This window comes from Desmodus rotundus, chromosome 6 (genome assembly GCF_022682495.2).
Source record: "Desmodus rotundus isolate HL8 chromosome 6, HLdesRot8A.1, whole genome shotgun sequence".
Taxonomy (NCBI): Eukaryota; Metazoa; Chordata; class Mammalia; order Chiroptera; family Phyllostomidae; genus Desmodus; species Desmodus rotundus.
In genome coordinates this window covers 93,531,153-93,547,354 of record NC_071392.1, presented here as the reverse complement: position 1 = coordinate 93,547,354, position 16,202 = coordinate 93,531,153, and the positions used below count along the sequence as shown (strand labels likewise).

General features: G+C 54.6%; 1 long non-coding RNA gene across 2 annotated transcripts; it reads right to left on the bottom strand.

The window, feature by feature from the left end:
• Positions 1-8,063: 8,063 nt before the first annotated feature.
• On the bottom strand, positions 8,064-16,194 carry LOC123480177 (uncharacterized). 2 transcript variants are annotated; one of them, XR_011651355.1, is made up of 3 exons: positions 16,058-16,194; positions 14,542-15,560; positions 8,064-11,012 (listed from the first exon to the last, which is right to left on the bottom strand). It is a non-coding gene; the product is annotated as an uncharacterized lncRNA (long non-coding RNA). The 2 variants fall into 2 exon arrangements; XR_011651354.1 differs by lacking the exon at positions 8,064-11,012 and adding an exon at positions 13,998-14,393.
• Positions 16,195-16,202: the final 8 nt, after the last annotated feature.

The window sequence follows — 16,202 nt, the reverse complement described above, 5'->3', positions numbered from 1 at the left end:
GGAATTATAGGATTATGTGCAGCTTCCAATTTATCCCTGTCTGGCAGCAGGAAGGCCTCGATTCCTGGAATTTGTTGAACAAAATGCTCCGAGGCCACTTAAGGTCTGTTCGTCTACTTTAAGGCGAGTTCAAAGTTGACCATTTTCTTGGGAAGAAAGAGCAGCCAAATCTTGAACAAGCTAATTGAATTTAAATCAGATAGAAGGCAGATACATGTATCTGCAATTATTTTTAAATAAGTTGACCATCTTGAAAAAAAAAACAGTGAGTAACTGATGGTTTCCTGCGAATGGAAATGCTTTCGGATTTCATAAATTTCAGTAAAACTGAGGACACGGGTGGGAGGCAGACATTTGCAATATTGTCAACAGTAAAAATAAAGAAAGAAAAAACCATGAGTGGGATTTTCAAAGATGTCAGGGGTTGCAGAATGGCAAGGGATTTTTAAAGAATTGTTTCCTATTTCTTCTTCCTAAAATTTTCTGACTTACTGATTTTTTAAAGTGTTGAAATAACTACATATTCACCCCAAGTTGCAAGAGCAAAGAGAGGCGCTGTGCGTTGCAGTAAATATCGAAACCAGAAAAACCGAGTCCCATACGGCACAACACGCGTGCGGAACTCCACACCGTTCTATCACGCATGTGGATCCATGCAGCCACCGCCACCGCAGAACGCGAAGTGGATTCTCTCGACACAGGGAGTGGCTGCTGATAGCGCCTGTCACACGCCGTGAGCCGTCTGACGCGAGGACCCAAAGTCTGACATCAGAAACCCGAGGCCCTCGTCTGGTCCACCAGCTTTTAGCCGCGCGAAGGGCCTGTCGCTGCTCACGGTCGGTTGTAACACATCTTAAACAGATCAGCATAAAGTCCTTGGTGGAATCAAACAGCATAAACACCAGGTGTGATCCACAGGCGACCGGAGGCCAGGACGCAGGGCAGGGAGCCCCGAGCCCCAGAGAGTCCCGTCCCCCCATCCCAGCGGTGGCGAGCCCAGGGCAGCGGGAGGACGCGGTCTTCACCGAGCAGAAGCATTTAAAGAACACGGCCAGTTTACTACTTACAGGAACATTAATGTGGAACATCAATGGCATGTTTCACAAAACATAAAGCTTGCAGAAATGTAAGGAGGCATAAATGATTCGTCACTACTTGCAGAAATAAAAAGTGGAGAAAAACCACCAGCCACAGCTGTGCCCAGGTCTCTGTCAGGGCCGCGGTGGTTCTGAGGAGAACCAGGCCCTTGCCCAGGGGCACGACCTTGCCAAAGGCCACCCTGTCACATGAAGGCAGAGGCCGGGGGACCTGTGTGGCCAATTGCCAACATCTGTGGAACTTCGTAAAGACGCTGTTGCCACTGCCCTCCTGTTGAGTGACACCTAATCGCCAGGCCCCGGCCCCCAAATACGGTGCTTTGTCCTAACACAAGGCGGCTGTCCCTGCCACAGGACATCCCATTGGGACTGAGCACAGATGTGCCCCCAGCACCCATGTCTCCTCACGAAAGTGCCGGAGCCAGAAGTCCTAGGGCCTGAGCTAAACAGAGACGGGGTCAAGGCAGCCTCCACAGCCAGAGCTCAAGTTTCTGAAGGAGCAGATTTATTTCTCTAAAATTAGCATCTTTCCAAATTCGATTATAATCTGTGAAGCATCCCCTGTCGCACGCAGCCTGAGAAACGGCCGCTGAATTCGGCTGCTGAGCGAGAGGTGCTCAGCTCTTCTCGAAACCTCACAAAGTTGCGTGGGGTCCCTGGCCTTCCCTCCTCCCGGCACTTGCTCCTCCAAACGAAAACACAGAAAGGTCTCGCACACATTCCTAATGCTCACTCCGGTGCGGCAGCCATGGGGCTGGCTAGTCATCCTCTGATTAATGGACCCACACGTGGGCAGAGTTTGAGGGGCCGGGAATGTGAACAAGGAGCCATAGACCTCACGGCCCGAGGGAGGCGGGCAAGTTCAGGGGCTCCCGTCCACCCCGCTCCCCCTCTGAAACACAGATGGCTGACCCCGAATTGGGCGCAAACTCCTGGGAAATAAAGCCCCTCCTCGCCTTGCCTGCCTCCCATAGAAATTCCAGGAGTGAGTGACGTCCAAGTGACATCCAGCGGTTTCTTCATTTGCTGTTTTGTCTGAGATCATCTATTTTTGGAACATACAGACACATTTTGGAAACATTTTGATTGGTCAAACAAGCCACATTTGGGGGCTACATTCCGAGGCTGGTGTGGGGCCCGAGGGGCCACGCGGTCAGGCCAAGCCCCTGAGCCCCAGGGACCTTGTCCAAGGAGCCCATCAGACATCCCTGGGTGGTCATCAAAATGTCCTGCCGCCACCTCCAGCTCAGTCCCCAAACACAGGGCCACCCCCAGGACCAGCAGCCGCTTCCCCCAGAAAGGGGCTGAGCCCCGGTTCTCAGGGGACGCCTGTCACTTCCACATCTCAGGCTGCACATTGGGGCCTGGGATGGCCTTCGCGGGAGGTCTCCCTCCTGGAGTGCCCTCCTGGGGGGGGGGGGCAGCTACCACGAGCCACAGCGGCCTCCCAGTGACACCATTGGCCGGATGGAGACGGTGGCCCTGGTGCCCTCTGTGTTCCACTCACAAGGCCGTGTGTGGGAGGGGGTGAGCACGGCGGGAGGGGACAAGGGACTGGGGATCCTGTGATTGTGACTGTGTTAGCCACTGGCCCCCAAAGCCCCGGACTTGCCCTCTAGTCCTGGATCTGCTCCTCCTGCCGGACCCCCCATAGGAAGTGGAGAGGGAGCCTGAGGGCCCAGAGCAAAGAGCCTGGCGCTCCCTCTCTGGGAGCTTCTGCGTCTCCCAAAGGTTCTCACCAAAGGTCCCTAATGTGCTCGGTCACAAACCACGATTCTGTACCCTGTGACCCTAAACACTTAGGGTGTAAAATCCTAAACCACTTCCAACTGCCGGTGACTGGGCTGCCGACGTGCTCTCACAAGCACACACAGAGATGGACTTGTCCCTACGTGGGCGGGGCACCGATGACGTCTGAGCACCAGGCAGAGCTCCCAGGCGGACACCCTGACGTCCGTTCAGCTCACACGGACAAAGGCCACCCGGCTGCTCTCTTCAGACAGTTCCTGCCCCAGCTGGAGAAGGGTCTCGCACAAATTTTTTAAAAATACTCACCTGAGAATATGTTTATCGATTTGAGAGAGAGAGAAACATCGATTGGTTGACACGTGCATGCGCCCCAACTGGGGCTCGAACCCGGAACCTTTGGGTGTACAGGACGGCGCTTGGGCTGCCCGACCCACCGCGCCAGGATCGGCAGATGCTTAGAGCCTGGTTGTCTTGTAAACTCACGAACTGCAGCCGAGTTTGAAGTGAGGAAACCAGGGTCAGACGCTCCTGCCAAGACGGGACCAGCCGTTGTTGGTCCCAGGGGGGTGCTATCAGCGAGTGATGGGGACAGAAGAGAGGTGGCCAGAGGCCCAGGTCAAAGGCAGAGATCCGCTTTGATTGCGTCGGGGTCGGGGCAGGACGGGGGCCAAGGCTGCCCTCACCAGGTGAGGTCCAAGCAAACTTGCAGCGAACAGTCGGCTCAGCTTGGAGTCAAGTAAGGAAGGCCTCAGGTTTGTCAGGTTCTCCAAGGCCAGGGGCAGCAGCCTCTGGCTCGGGAAGTGGACCGGCTCTCACAGTTTCAGGGGGTCTCACCTTCTTTCCAGAACAGTCCACCCACCCTCGAATTTGGCTCTTAGTACCGTCTTCTGTTGGAGAGTGCGAGGTGGCACGGGACAACTTAACAGGTTCTTCCAGGTAAATTAGACTTGAAAAGAACACTGGAAGGCAGTTGAAAACTTAGAGTTCGACAGGAATGAGGGATGTTGTCTTCAGCAGCCGGGGGAACCTGCCGGTCAGAGCCAGCAGACAGAAGAAAGAAAACCGTGCCCCACGCCAAACACCGCCGGGCTGGGCCAGGCTGGGGAGGTGGTACGGCGTGCAGGGGGAGCCTGGCCGGCTGCCGAATGCAGAGGATGCCTGTGGCTCCGGAGAGACCACGGCAGCTCAGCAGGCGGCTGTGGAGCGGGGTCGGGTGGCAGGTTATTCCAGCGCTGTTTCCCGAGAAGACTGCCTTCACCTGCTCAATTTCCTTGGGACTTTCTTGAAAACAAATTGACCTCATATGTGGGTCTAATTCTGGACCCTCCCTGGGACTCCCGTCTGTTCTAAGCCAACACGGCCTGGCTGTGACCCTCCCGTCCGGCTGGAGCTCCCCTCACGGCCAGCTCTTGCCGTGAAAACACGTCCCTCCGTCTGCAGGCACCGCTAAGAAACAAGCGCCTTTGTGAGCAGCTGACTCCTGCTCCGGGTGTCTGACGGCCCTCGGAACCTTACACACGCGGATCCCGCAGTGACTGCTCTCCCGTGACCGGCTTGTCCACTTCGCATCACGGCTGCAGGGTCGGCCACGTGTCAGAATGTGCTTCCTCTCGAAAGCATGTGTGTGTCTGTCCCACGTGCGGCTTCCCCGTCCATCATCCGACAAACTTGTGAGCTGCTTCCACCTCCCGGCTGCTGTGAACAAGCGCCAGTTCAAGTCCGCACTTTCCCTTCTTTACGCAACCGGCCCCGCGGTGCCGCCGAGGCGCCATCGCAGGACCCTGAGGCGATTCTGCGGCTACTTTCCTGGGGAACGGACGTGCTGTTTCCCGTGGCAGCACCACTGCTTCGCTCCCCCGCCGGACGCACCAGAGTTTGAGTTTCTCTGCCTCCTGCCAACACTTGCAGGTGCTGTTCCTGACATCTGTTGTCCTCTGGCGGGAAACATGAAGACATGTCCCTCCGATGCCAGGGGGCGGCATCGCCCTGCGGTTTTCGTCTGCGTTTCCTTACAGGCTGGTGACGAGCGTCCCTTCATGCATATTGGCCGTTTGTTTATCTTCTTTGGACATGTTTTTATTCCAATTTTCTGCCTACTTTTTAATCGGTTGTGTGTGTTTTTGTTGTTGAGTTATAAGAATTCTTATATATATTCCGAATATCAATCCCTTTTTACAAAAACAAATTGCAAATACTTTTGCCCATTCTGTTGGTCGTGTTCTTTCATGTATGAAAGTTTTAAATTGTGATGAGGTCCCATTTTTTTTTCTTTAGTTACCTGTGTCTTTGGTGTCCAAGAAATCGTTTTCAAGTTCACTGTCACGAATCTGTCCCCCTGTGTTTTCTAAGACTTCTGTCTGTCATCTTAGCTCTTACGGTCCATTCTGAGGTCATTTTTTGGGGCCTGATGTGCCATCCCAAGCATTTTCTTGAGTGTGAGTTCTATTCCATTACTCGCTTACTTTTATTTTCTGTTGAATTTGTTGGGGTGGCATCGGTTAATGAAGTTATGACGGTTTCAGGTGTACGGTTCCGTAACACACCCTCTGTGTATCTTACTGTCTGAGTTAATTTTTTACATGTGTCAGGAAGCGATCCAACTTCCGTTTTCTGCACGTGGAGATCGAGTCTTCCCAACCCCATTTGTTGAAAACAATGTCCTTCCCTGCTGAATGGTCTTGGCACCCGGCTGAACAGCTCATGTTTCAAAACTAATAATTTCTACGTCCTCCTGGGTTGGTGTCCCACGAGTCTTAGATTGACTGCTGCTGCTCCTTACCGTGGGCACGAGCTGTCGCCGGGCCGTCGCGGGCCGTCCCGTCCGCTGTGCAACGTTGCAGGGATGACGTCAACTTGTATCTTCACTCCCTGGGCTGCTGGGGTCTTCTGGATGCCTCTCGTTACACTGTGTGCTTTTATCAACTTCAAGTTCACATTCAAACTTCCTGCCTTCAAACACTGATCTATTTTGTCAGGTTAAAAGTGCAACTAGGAAAGGTAAACAGAGAATCGCAGCACAGTTCCCCCCATCCCCAATATTTTTAGTCTCTTATTACTGGGAAACTCCTGGCAAAGAGAAACTCGAAGAGGCACAATCGATTGTTTATAAACGAAGCGTTTGGTGGAACACAGCTGTGGCAGGAAGCAGAGCTGCTACATTTGAGTAATGTCAGTTTATTCTGCTGGTGCAATGTGTATCTGTTAAGCGCCTGTTACATGCTGGGAAACGTGCTGAGGACAGAACAATGAAACATCACATGCAAAAGTCTTGTCTGCAGGAAGATTGTGTCCTAGTGAGGAGCCAACGTTTAATAAAAGGAGAAAATCCCACTTGTCTGCAAGAGAATGAACGCAGTGCATCCATAAAACAGGCGCTTGGTTCTGGTCGGACTTGCCAAGGGCTTTGCTTATGCTCGTTTGTTGCCGGGGCTGACCCTGCTGGCCCCAGAGCACATTCCTGGCACCGCTGAGTTGACCGAGAAGAAAACAGCCAATTGTATAATGGCTGCACATAAATTTTCACCTCCGCCAGTCTTACCAGATAAAAATGTGATTGAGCAACATGTAAACGCAAGATTTTTTGTGTGTGTGATTTGGCTTGTACTGTTTCACACAACTTAAGACCTCAAAAATTCAAAACCTTTCTGCCGAATCCTCAGGGAGATTTGCTCTTTCAGGCAGAAGCACTGGCCCCGGAGCACAGCCCCTGAGAGTCATCCCTTGCTCCCAGCCACCCACACACTGAGAAGCACAAAAGTAGAGAGAAAACCTTGAGCTTGGGAGTCGGGCGAGCCAGAAACGCTACCTGTCATTACTAATGAGACAGGTGCTGCAGAACAGGCGTCTGCAGCACCCAGCTCAGTTCAGTGCTCGGTAAGTACGCCCATCGTCTGTGTTATCACTCAGCAGAGCTCATGGCTCCTCTTCCTGTGCACAGCGATGGCTCGAGGGAAGGCTAAGTCTCCATGAAGGGGCTTCTAGAAGGTCTTGGGGGCCAGGCCATCAAGCACAACGCAGAGCAGCTTCACAGAGGAACGCCCGTTTTCCTCCAATGCTTCTCCAAGTCGGTGTTGGGAAATCTTGTTTCGCTCTTAACGCCATCTCTTAGTCACTCATCGACCCATTTCCATCCTCACCCTTCGGCCCACAGCTGCCTTCTCCTTCCCCTCGCCCTGTGCGTCCACACCGGGTCCCATGAGCTGTGCGAAATGGCGGCCGCGGGTGCATTGCTGGTCTGCGAGGCAGCTGCGCCGTGCAAGCCTGGGCCTTGCCTCCCTCGCTCCGGGAAGTGGGGGACAGCCAGATGTGGCGTGCTGGCGGGGGACAGGCTCACCCTGCAGTCCTCCACCTGCCTCGAGCCAGGCCAGGGACCAGCGGGTCCCCGGGGGCACTGACATTTCAGCACAGAATGAACAAGCGAGGTCACCACTCAGCACGTTTCATTGGGTCGTGAAGAAAACACGCAGGGCGATGAGGCCGGGAGTCCCAGCCCAGCCAGTGGATCACATCGCTCTCCATTCCGTTGTTTCCTCAGTGAGATGGTGGTTATTTCTGTCGGGCCCCTGTGCACGGCCTGGCCAACACCCAGAGCTGACCGCGACCCCAGCAGGCTCCTTGGCCATCTCTCTCTGCTTCTCTCCATTACACTCTGGCTGCTCAGCCACGTGGCTTCTCTCATGGTGCCAACAGCCCTCAACTTATTTTCTCTACCATGATCACTACTGGTTTTGACAATGACCTTCACGACCTTCAGCATGGCGTCCTCCCCCCTGCTGTTCCAGGTGATGTCATGCTCCTCAGAGAGAACGCGGAGTTCTTCCACAGGGCTTCCTGCCTTTCCTCCCAGAACCGTGCCCTGCTCTTGCCCAGCCCGTGGGTGCAGGGATGGGAGAGGTGCCCTCCCAGCTCGGTCAGCCTGCTCCCCTCCTACCACAGGGCTCCAGGCTGGGAGGAGGGGGAGGAGCCATAGCCACAGCAGAGCTGGGGTGAGGGGGCTCCCACACTTCTGGGTGCACGTGTCCAGGGTGGAGCCTCTACCACCGGGAACCACTGGGCCATCGTGGCTTTAATGCCTCAGACTCACTGTTCTTACCAAGATTTAGTGGATTTCCCTGAATGCATGATTCTCCATTTCCTTTTATGAAAAAAAGGCCCAGAGGGTTTTTTTAAAAAACGATTTTATTTATTTTCAGAGAGAGGGGAAGGGAGGGAGAAAGAGAGGAAGGGAAACATCAATGTGTGGTTGCCTCTCTCATGCCCCCTATTGGGGACCTGGCCCACAACCCAGACAGGTGCCCTGACTGGGAATCGAACCGGTGACCCTTTTGTTTGTAGGCCAGCACTCAATCCACCGAGCCACAGCAGCTGGGGCTCCAGAGGTTTTTAATGGCTTGTTCTTTACCATTTTCACCAGGGAAATTGTTGTTTTGCTGGGGAAAGAGTCCTCTGAACTCCTTATTCTCTCATTCCAGAATTCCCACCGCTCTAGAAATACACCTTCTCCTAATTCCATAAAAGTAGCAGGTATGCATGTCTCACACTGGATCTGCCTGTCAGCTGCCTCAGCGGCTGTGACAGTTTTTCCACAAGCAATGAAATAAACTCTGTGTGGAACCATGCCTAAGAATCGATGTATCGATTATGAGGCAAGTCTTTAAAAGCATAATACAATGTATTTGGTCCCATGGCTTTCACCAAAGTTATTATTGTGGGAGAGCTAAGTATGTTTACACTGTTTATAAAGTGAAGTAAAATTACTTTTTAAAGTGCTTATTTCTATTTTATCACTATTTAAAACTGTATCTTGTTCTCTGGCTGGTGTGGCCCAGTTGGTTGGAGCATCATCCTGCAAACCAAAATGTTTCGGGTTCGATTCCCGATTGGGGCACGTATGCCAAGCAACCCATCGATGTTTCTCTCTCTCTCCCCGTCCCTTTCCTCTCTCTAAAATCAATGATCATGTCCTCTGACGAGGAAAAAAATAAAAATAAATCTTTGTGCAACAGTCTGTAAAAATTAAACACACAAGTGCACAGAGTCTTCTGTGTGTGTTTCCGAGGGCACAGCCTTCAGCTGCTGTAGGGAGCTCCCAGGCCTCTCACCGCGCCGTGCAGGGCCCAGTCCTCGGACGTCGGTGTGAGTGACGCGCACAGAGCTTGCCACCGGGTCCTCAGTCCACAAGCCCCCGTGTGGCACACGTGTGCTGCAGACGGGATCATGTACGGCACACAGACCTCATTATCCAGACACATGGGAAGAGCTCCGCAGCAAATTCACCTTCGTTTTAGGACATTTGCTGTAAGATTCATTTCAGAACCTGATGTGTCCTGGGCTCCAGGAATCGACGACTCCGTGGGAATCGATGGATGGGCTTCCTCCCAGCAAACGTGAACCTTACCACACGGCTAAGTTCAAGGATGACATGGGTTATGGGGAAGGTACCTCTGCTGAGTAGAGACGTTATTTTTATCACCTTCACTCTGCTGCCTCCTACACGCTGACGAACGTGTGTGAGATGCCGCACAGGCCCGGACAAGTAGTGGGAGAAACTCGGGTGTGTGCTCCGGCCACCGTGCTCCACCGTCAGAGCGGCGCAAACGCAACGACACCCTGAGGTGGGTCATCCAATCACTGCCGCACTCACACAGCACCGTCCGGGCGGCCACATTAACCACCTTCCCGAAAATCTGCCTCCTGCGGACACGCCGGGAGAAGGGCCCGGGGTAACTTAATCGTTCCGTCTGCAATTTGCTTTTCACTTTCCTCTTCTAACTCCCCGTTCTATTTTTAATCCTTGCTCAAAAACATGATTTACAAGCTGGAAGGAGAGAACACCACATAAAGAAAATTAAGCCAGGATGTGGAACGAAACAATTTAAAGCAATCAGCTAAAGTGCTCTCGACTGTACTGAGGAACATTCGCCAGGAGAAGCGTGCATCAGCGGGTCTCTGTTTCCCGCAGGTACCACGTGCCCGGGCTGCTGTCTTTAGCGTTTGGGTTCAAGTTCAGCGTGTGTTTCCCGTGAGATCAGTCAACCTAGCTGCGTTTACTACGACCAAGCCCTGCTGACATCGTGGTTTTTCCCGCGGCCGTCTGTCCTTCCTGGGCACCTGAAGCACCACTCTGGTTCTCCGCGATGTTTTTCTCAGCTGTCCATCAGGTGCTGGGCGCACGCTGGGTGCTAACAAGGGCTTGCTGCCTGGTGAAGGACCGGGGGGCGTGAGGTTTTCTAGGTTGCGCGGTCCTCTGAAGACAGGCTGGCCACTGGTCACACGCTACAAGTGAAGCAAATGGGGCCGTGAGACAAGGCAGCGGGGCACCTCAGCTGAGAGGTGGGACGTCACGCAACCGGACAGGTACGACGATCGGCATGTGATTAAACATCCAGATTTGAGACACCAGCTCTGGCCACCGTCCCTGCACTGGACGGTCACTCAGAGAAGGTCCTAACGCTGTCCTCATTGTCGCTCCTGGTCGCCCCGACACAGCCCCACCGGCGGTGGGATGGGAACCGATGCAGAGGGCGTCACGGAGCCCCCCTACGTCACACTCGTCTGCCGGACACTCAAACGTCGTGCCCTTGGCTCTGTGTGACGTAGGCTTCGATTTTTTTAGAAGGAAAGAAGGAAAAGGCATTTTTAAAATACAGCCACGAGCACCATGTAGTTGCACCTGGATGCAGGTATTTCTCCCACACAAGAGCCTCGTCTGGCACCTGGCAGGACCGCCGTGGGCTGGAGGAGGAGACAGGTAGAGAGACAGGCGATTCTGGAAATGCCCGCCCTCCCTGCAGAGTTCGTGTTGGTTTATCCCAGGCACCTCCCAGAAATTTCCCATCTGGCATTTTAAACTCAGAAGTGGTCGCTGATGGAGTAACTACATATTTGGGAGGTGAGTTCTGCCTGTGACACTCTGGGGGCTCTTCTCTGACCCTCGTCCAGGGACAGCGTCCAGTCCCTGCCGTTTCCAGAACGATGCTGAAGAGCGCACGTCCGCTGGACAGGAGATGTCCCAGAGTCTTCTGAGAATCGCGGCATGAAAATGAGGCGTGAACGTGCCCATCCTCTCCATGGAAGGTGTTGTGTGTGGGTGTGCGTCTCTCCCCGACGTTCTGCGAACCCGGAGGGAGGGAGAGGCCTTGGCTGTCCATCCTTCCTCATACCTGGCTGGGTAGATGTACCAACAAATGTACAAATATTTGTTAAACTAAAAATAAGTACAAACTATGGGGAAAAGTTAAACCACAGACTGTGCGCTTCTGTAAGTATACATTATTCCATTAAAAACGTCAGAAATAACTCTTATTTTTTTAAATAATTGTATATAAACTTAGGAAAAATACAGGGAAATAGAAGAAGAAGGTAAAAGACCAGGTCAGAATTCTGCGACTCGGTGTACAAAACTGGTTAACCCGAAATCAAGCTCAGGTTACAGTTGCAACAAAATTCTGAAGTTGACACATTTATCCCCAGAATCCCTGTCCCCTGCCCCCACTTTCCAGCTGGGGAGCACAGAGGAACAGAATCCGTGGAGCAGAGCAGGGAGCCCAGAAACGGACCCCCACAAATGAAGTCGGCTGATGTTCGACAAAGGAGCCAGAGTGACTCGTGAAGGAAGGAGGGTCTTCTCAGCAAACGGCGAGAAACGGGGAGACGGGAAGTGGATCCAGACACAGCCCTCCCACCTGTCCCCCCAGGCCACTCCGGCTGATCACAGACCTCAGGGCAGCGTGCAGAACGGGGCAGCTCCTGCAAGACGACGCCCTAGAAAATCCAGGTGTTCTGGGTGTTTTGGTGACGGCTTTTTAGAAACAACACCAAAAGCACAATCCAAAAAACACCTGGGGAGTGGGACTTCATTAAAACTAAAAACGTCTGCTCTGTGAAAGGCACTGTTAGAAAACAAGAAGACAAGCCGCAGACTGGGAGAAAAATAGTTGCAGGATTTGATAAAGGATTACAACTCAAGATCTTTAAAATTTTTTCCTTCATTTTTTATTTATTGATTTGACAGAGAAAGAGGAAGGGGAGAGAGAGAGATCTGCCCCCCCCCCCCATCTATGGACTCACTGCTTTCTTCTTGTTCACGCCCTGACCGGGGATCAAACCTGCAACCTTGGCGTTTGGGGATGACGCTCTAACCCACTGAGCTACCTGGCCAGGGCAGAAAAAAAATTCTTGGAACTCAGTAACCAGAAAATGAACAATAAAAATTTAAAAAACTGGTCAAGGATCTGAACAGATACTGTGCCAAAGAAGAAATACAGACGGCGAGCAAGCATGAGAAGATGCTCCACATCCTATGTCATCAGGGAAATGCGAATTAAAACAACGAGATACCACTGCACACAGGGTAGGGTAGCCAAGTGCAGGCTCTGACCACACTAAGTGCAGGCAAGGAGGTGGAGCAGCGGGAACACCACTCACAGCTGATGGGGAAGCCACACAGTGCAGCCGCTGTGGGAGACGGTTTGGCTCACAAAAGTTTACAGCAGCTTCATTCCTGCCTGCTAAGACTTGCAAGCAACCAGGATGCCCGTTAGTAGGTGATGGATAAATAAACTGTGGTCCATCCAGACAACAGAATATTACTCAGCACTGAAAAGAAAGGAGCTGTGAAGCCATGAAAAGACTGGGAGGAACCTTGACTTCATGTTACTAAGTGACAGAAGCCCATCTGAAAAGGCTACACGCTGAAGGATTCCAACCCTGGGACATTGTGGGACAGGCAACAACGTGAAGACAGTAAACCACAGACGTTACTTAGTAGCAACCTTGGCTCATTGGGTGTAACCATGCAAAGAGGGAGTAAGGGGCAACTGTGTGTGTGGGTGGGGGCTGGGAACTTAACTTTCCACTCCATTTCACCGTGAGCGTGTAACTGCTGTGACAAGTAAGCTCTCTGTACAAAGCCACAGCTTCCCGGGGAGTCTTCCCCACCACCTCCTCCTCCAAGGGACCCGGAGGCCCAGGTCTCTGCAGGTTCTGAAGCTTCTGGGCCAGGGTGAAGTCACCAAGCAGAACATCAAAGGCTACGGGGCCACTGAGGTCAGCATTTATGCCCAAGGGCCAGCGCGGTTCTGGTCAAGTTGCCCACATTTCTAAGTCCGGTGCTAGCTGACCCACAGGGGATTTCCAATGAGAGGGACCCCAAATGTCTGCGGCCTCAGCCCAGAGCCCCACTCGGGGGAGTCAGCGCAGAGCCACCGGGGAGGCCCTGGGTGGGGGTCCTCACTGTGCTGAGGTCTCCTCTCTCACACCAAGGGCAGCGCCTCCAGACCTGTTTGGGGAGCGGTGCCGGTGTGCTCCTGGGGAGGCAGGGCAGGCTTCAGCTCCCACCTGAAAAGCAGCCGGGGGGGAGGAGCTGAGCTCCCAGCGCATCTGCCCAGCTTGGCAAAGCCAAGGGTGGGGTTTATTCTCCTTACACAGCCGTCAGCTCCGGCCTGACAGTGTTTCTCCCAAGAGGACCATCTGGAGAGGGGAGGATCCCAACAGGCGGGACCCTGAGAGGCACCCCCGGGGTGGATGGGGCTGCAGCTGAAGGTCCCCAGCAGTGCTGTGTGGGGGAGGGGAGGTGTGAGAACTCACAAAAGCAGCTCCCCACCCTGTGCCCTGTGCCAGTAAGTGGGGCTTTCTGACCCCCCCACCCCGACCCCAGAGGTGAAGGTGGCAGAGACCCCATGCCCAGCGCTGTGCACGGCTCCCGGCCAGGTTCAGGCCTCACACAGGGATGTGGGGTTCTGCCCAGTGGCGGTTGCGGTCAGCCGAGGTCAGGAGGGGCTGGAAGCCTGTGGGCAGACGGACATCACTGACCGCTGAGGCCGGGGATCAGGCAGTGTCTGTGTCCACCCAGCACAGAGCAGGAGGCCGCATCCTGGGGCAGCACTTCCCATCGGTCTACGTCAGCAAATCTCTGGGAACGCTTTCGACGCTGGCACGCTGCCTCCCCTGCAGGACCATCTCGGGCAGCAGACCACGCGCGTGCTGGGGACTCCACAGCCTGGGGACCCGTGTGGTCCTGGTGGCCAGTCGTGGGCTCTGTGCACGGCACACCCACGAGAGTGGGGGGCACCACGGGGCGAGGATGCCGTGCGCTCGAGGGAACTGGGAGCACACAGAAGGCCTGCCCCAAGTTTGCTGCCAAGGCGGGGAGCGGGGCATGCTCCAAAGGGTGTTCCCCAGACCACCTGCTGACACCCTCCCTCTCTGTAACCCTGTCCCCTGGCATAGCAGTGAGTGGGCCAAGGACTCAAATACCCCAGGCTTCTCATGGGGAGGAGGGAGTAAAGTTTATGTTGAAGTGTGGTATCCAGCCTTTTGTTCATTTATTACAGATTTTAGATAGAGGGAGGAGGGGTGAGAGGGAGAGAAGCTCTGATCTGCTGTTCCACTTATCCGCACCACTGGTTGATCCCCGTGCGGGCTGACTGGGGATCCAACCGCAAGCTTGGCGTTTGGGGACGAGGCTCTGACCCACTGAGCTGCCTGGCCAGGCTGCCATCTAGCTTCTTAAAAACACAAAGAAGAACGCAGGCAGGTGTCAGGTTCCTTTACAGGAAAAACCAAGTTGTAAGTGCCCTTGTGGGTTGCAGCCACGTCCCCTCCGCCCAAGCAGACGTGGTCCCCAGCAGGGCCCATCTAGGCGGCGCAGAGGGACCGGGAGGACCTTCCAGGGTCTAGAGCAGGTGAAACTGACCTTTGAAAAGGGCCGCGTGCCAGCATTTCTTCCCGACTCCACCTCGCTGTCTTCCAGCCAGGAGCCCCCCGACTTCTGCTTGCTGGATCCGCAGGCGCCCGCACTCCAGTTTGTGGGGACGGCGCCAGGAGGTGGCTCACGTCCAGCGTCAGGTGCGAGTGTCTCCACTCAGAGCTCGGCGCAGGTGTGGGAACGCCCGGAACCGTGGGCTGCGCGGGCGCCCCCTCCCGGCCGCCTCGGAACACACAGGGGCAGGTAGCCAGAGAGGAGTGGGGAGCTGGAGGCCCAGAGGGGCCCGTGACCAGAGCCCCGGCGGAGACCAAGGCTTCCAAGGGCCCCCCTCCCCGCCCTCCAGCGCAGCACCTTACCGGGCCAGGGCCACACCAGCACCCTATACACAGGAGGACGCAGGGCCCCCTTCCAGGCGAGGCGGGGAAACTCCTGGAAGAATGAGCATCTGTCGGGAGGCAGCGTCGGTGGGACTTCTGGTCGTGCCCTCCAACCTGCCGTGTGTGAAACGCCGCTTCGGTGCGGTGCTGGCTTTGCTCTCGGACAGGTCGAGACCACCCTTCTGTTCTCGGGCCTGTGGGACTGGTCGTGTCCTGATTTCTCCGGTGCTCTCGGCAGGGTCCTTGGTCCTTGGAGCTCCTGTCCAGGGCCCCACGGGCACTTCCACGCCAGCCTGGACCTCTCCCTCTTCTCTGTTCTTCGGGCACCCACAAGCACCCACGCCCGTTCCCTGTATGCTGCCACACTTGCTTCTCCCCATCGGGCCCCATCCGCGGGCAGAGCTCACCCGTGTGTGATGTTTAGGGCAGGCGGCTGGCCAAGCTCTCCGAGGTGGGGGTCGGGTGGGGGTTCATTATCACATTTACAAGTGGACACTAGCCCAGGGGAGTGTGCTGGCTCGTCCAGGGTGGAAGAGTGTGTAAAAGAAATGTTTGTCTCATTGAATCCAGAGTCAATAAGCTTCCGGGTCCCCAGCTGCATGGCCGGCGTTCAGGTCTTTGCCCCAAACACTGTTCCCACCAGAGAGACAGACAGAACGGACAGGGGGTAAGATTGGCAGACTGGGGGGGAAGGTGGTCACAGAGAACACGAATGATACAACAATGAGGTCAAGTTTAAGGGCTGAATCTAAATAAAGGTAAAGGGCTATTCTTTGAACTATTCTCATTCTAACTCTTGTGTAAGTTTGAAATTATTTTGAAATAAGAAGTTAAAACCATAACAGAAAAGACCTGTTTTGGTTTTCATTTCTGGCGCTGTTCCGTTTGATGGAAAACAACGAGCTCCTAAGCTACACTAATCCTCCCGGATCTTTAAAGGGGCCAGACAGCCACCACCGGGGACCTGCCACCAGGCTCCGTCTGCCCCAGCGCATCCAGTTCTCCAACCCTCAGTGGCCCCAGCAGAGCCCCTCTGGCTTTGCAGGCCGCCCACCCGCCCCAACCGGGTTTCCTGGGCGGCTTCAGGTTGCTGTTTAACGAGGAGGCACGATCAGGCTCACACGCACCGCGGCTCACGCCCGCAGCCCGGGCCGGGGTGTCCAAGGGTGGGTGGGGTGCTCCCAGCCGCGGTCTCGCCGACCTCGGCGCCGCGCGCGTTCGGTTCACCTGTGCGCATCCCTCCCAGGCTCCTCTGGCTGCGGAGGCGGCGGC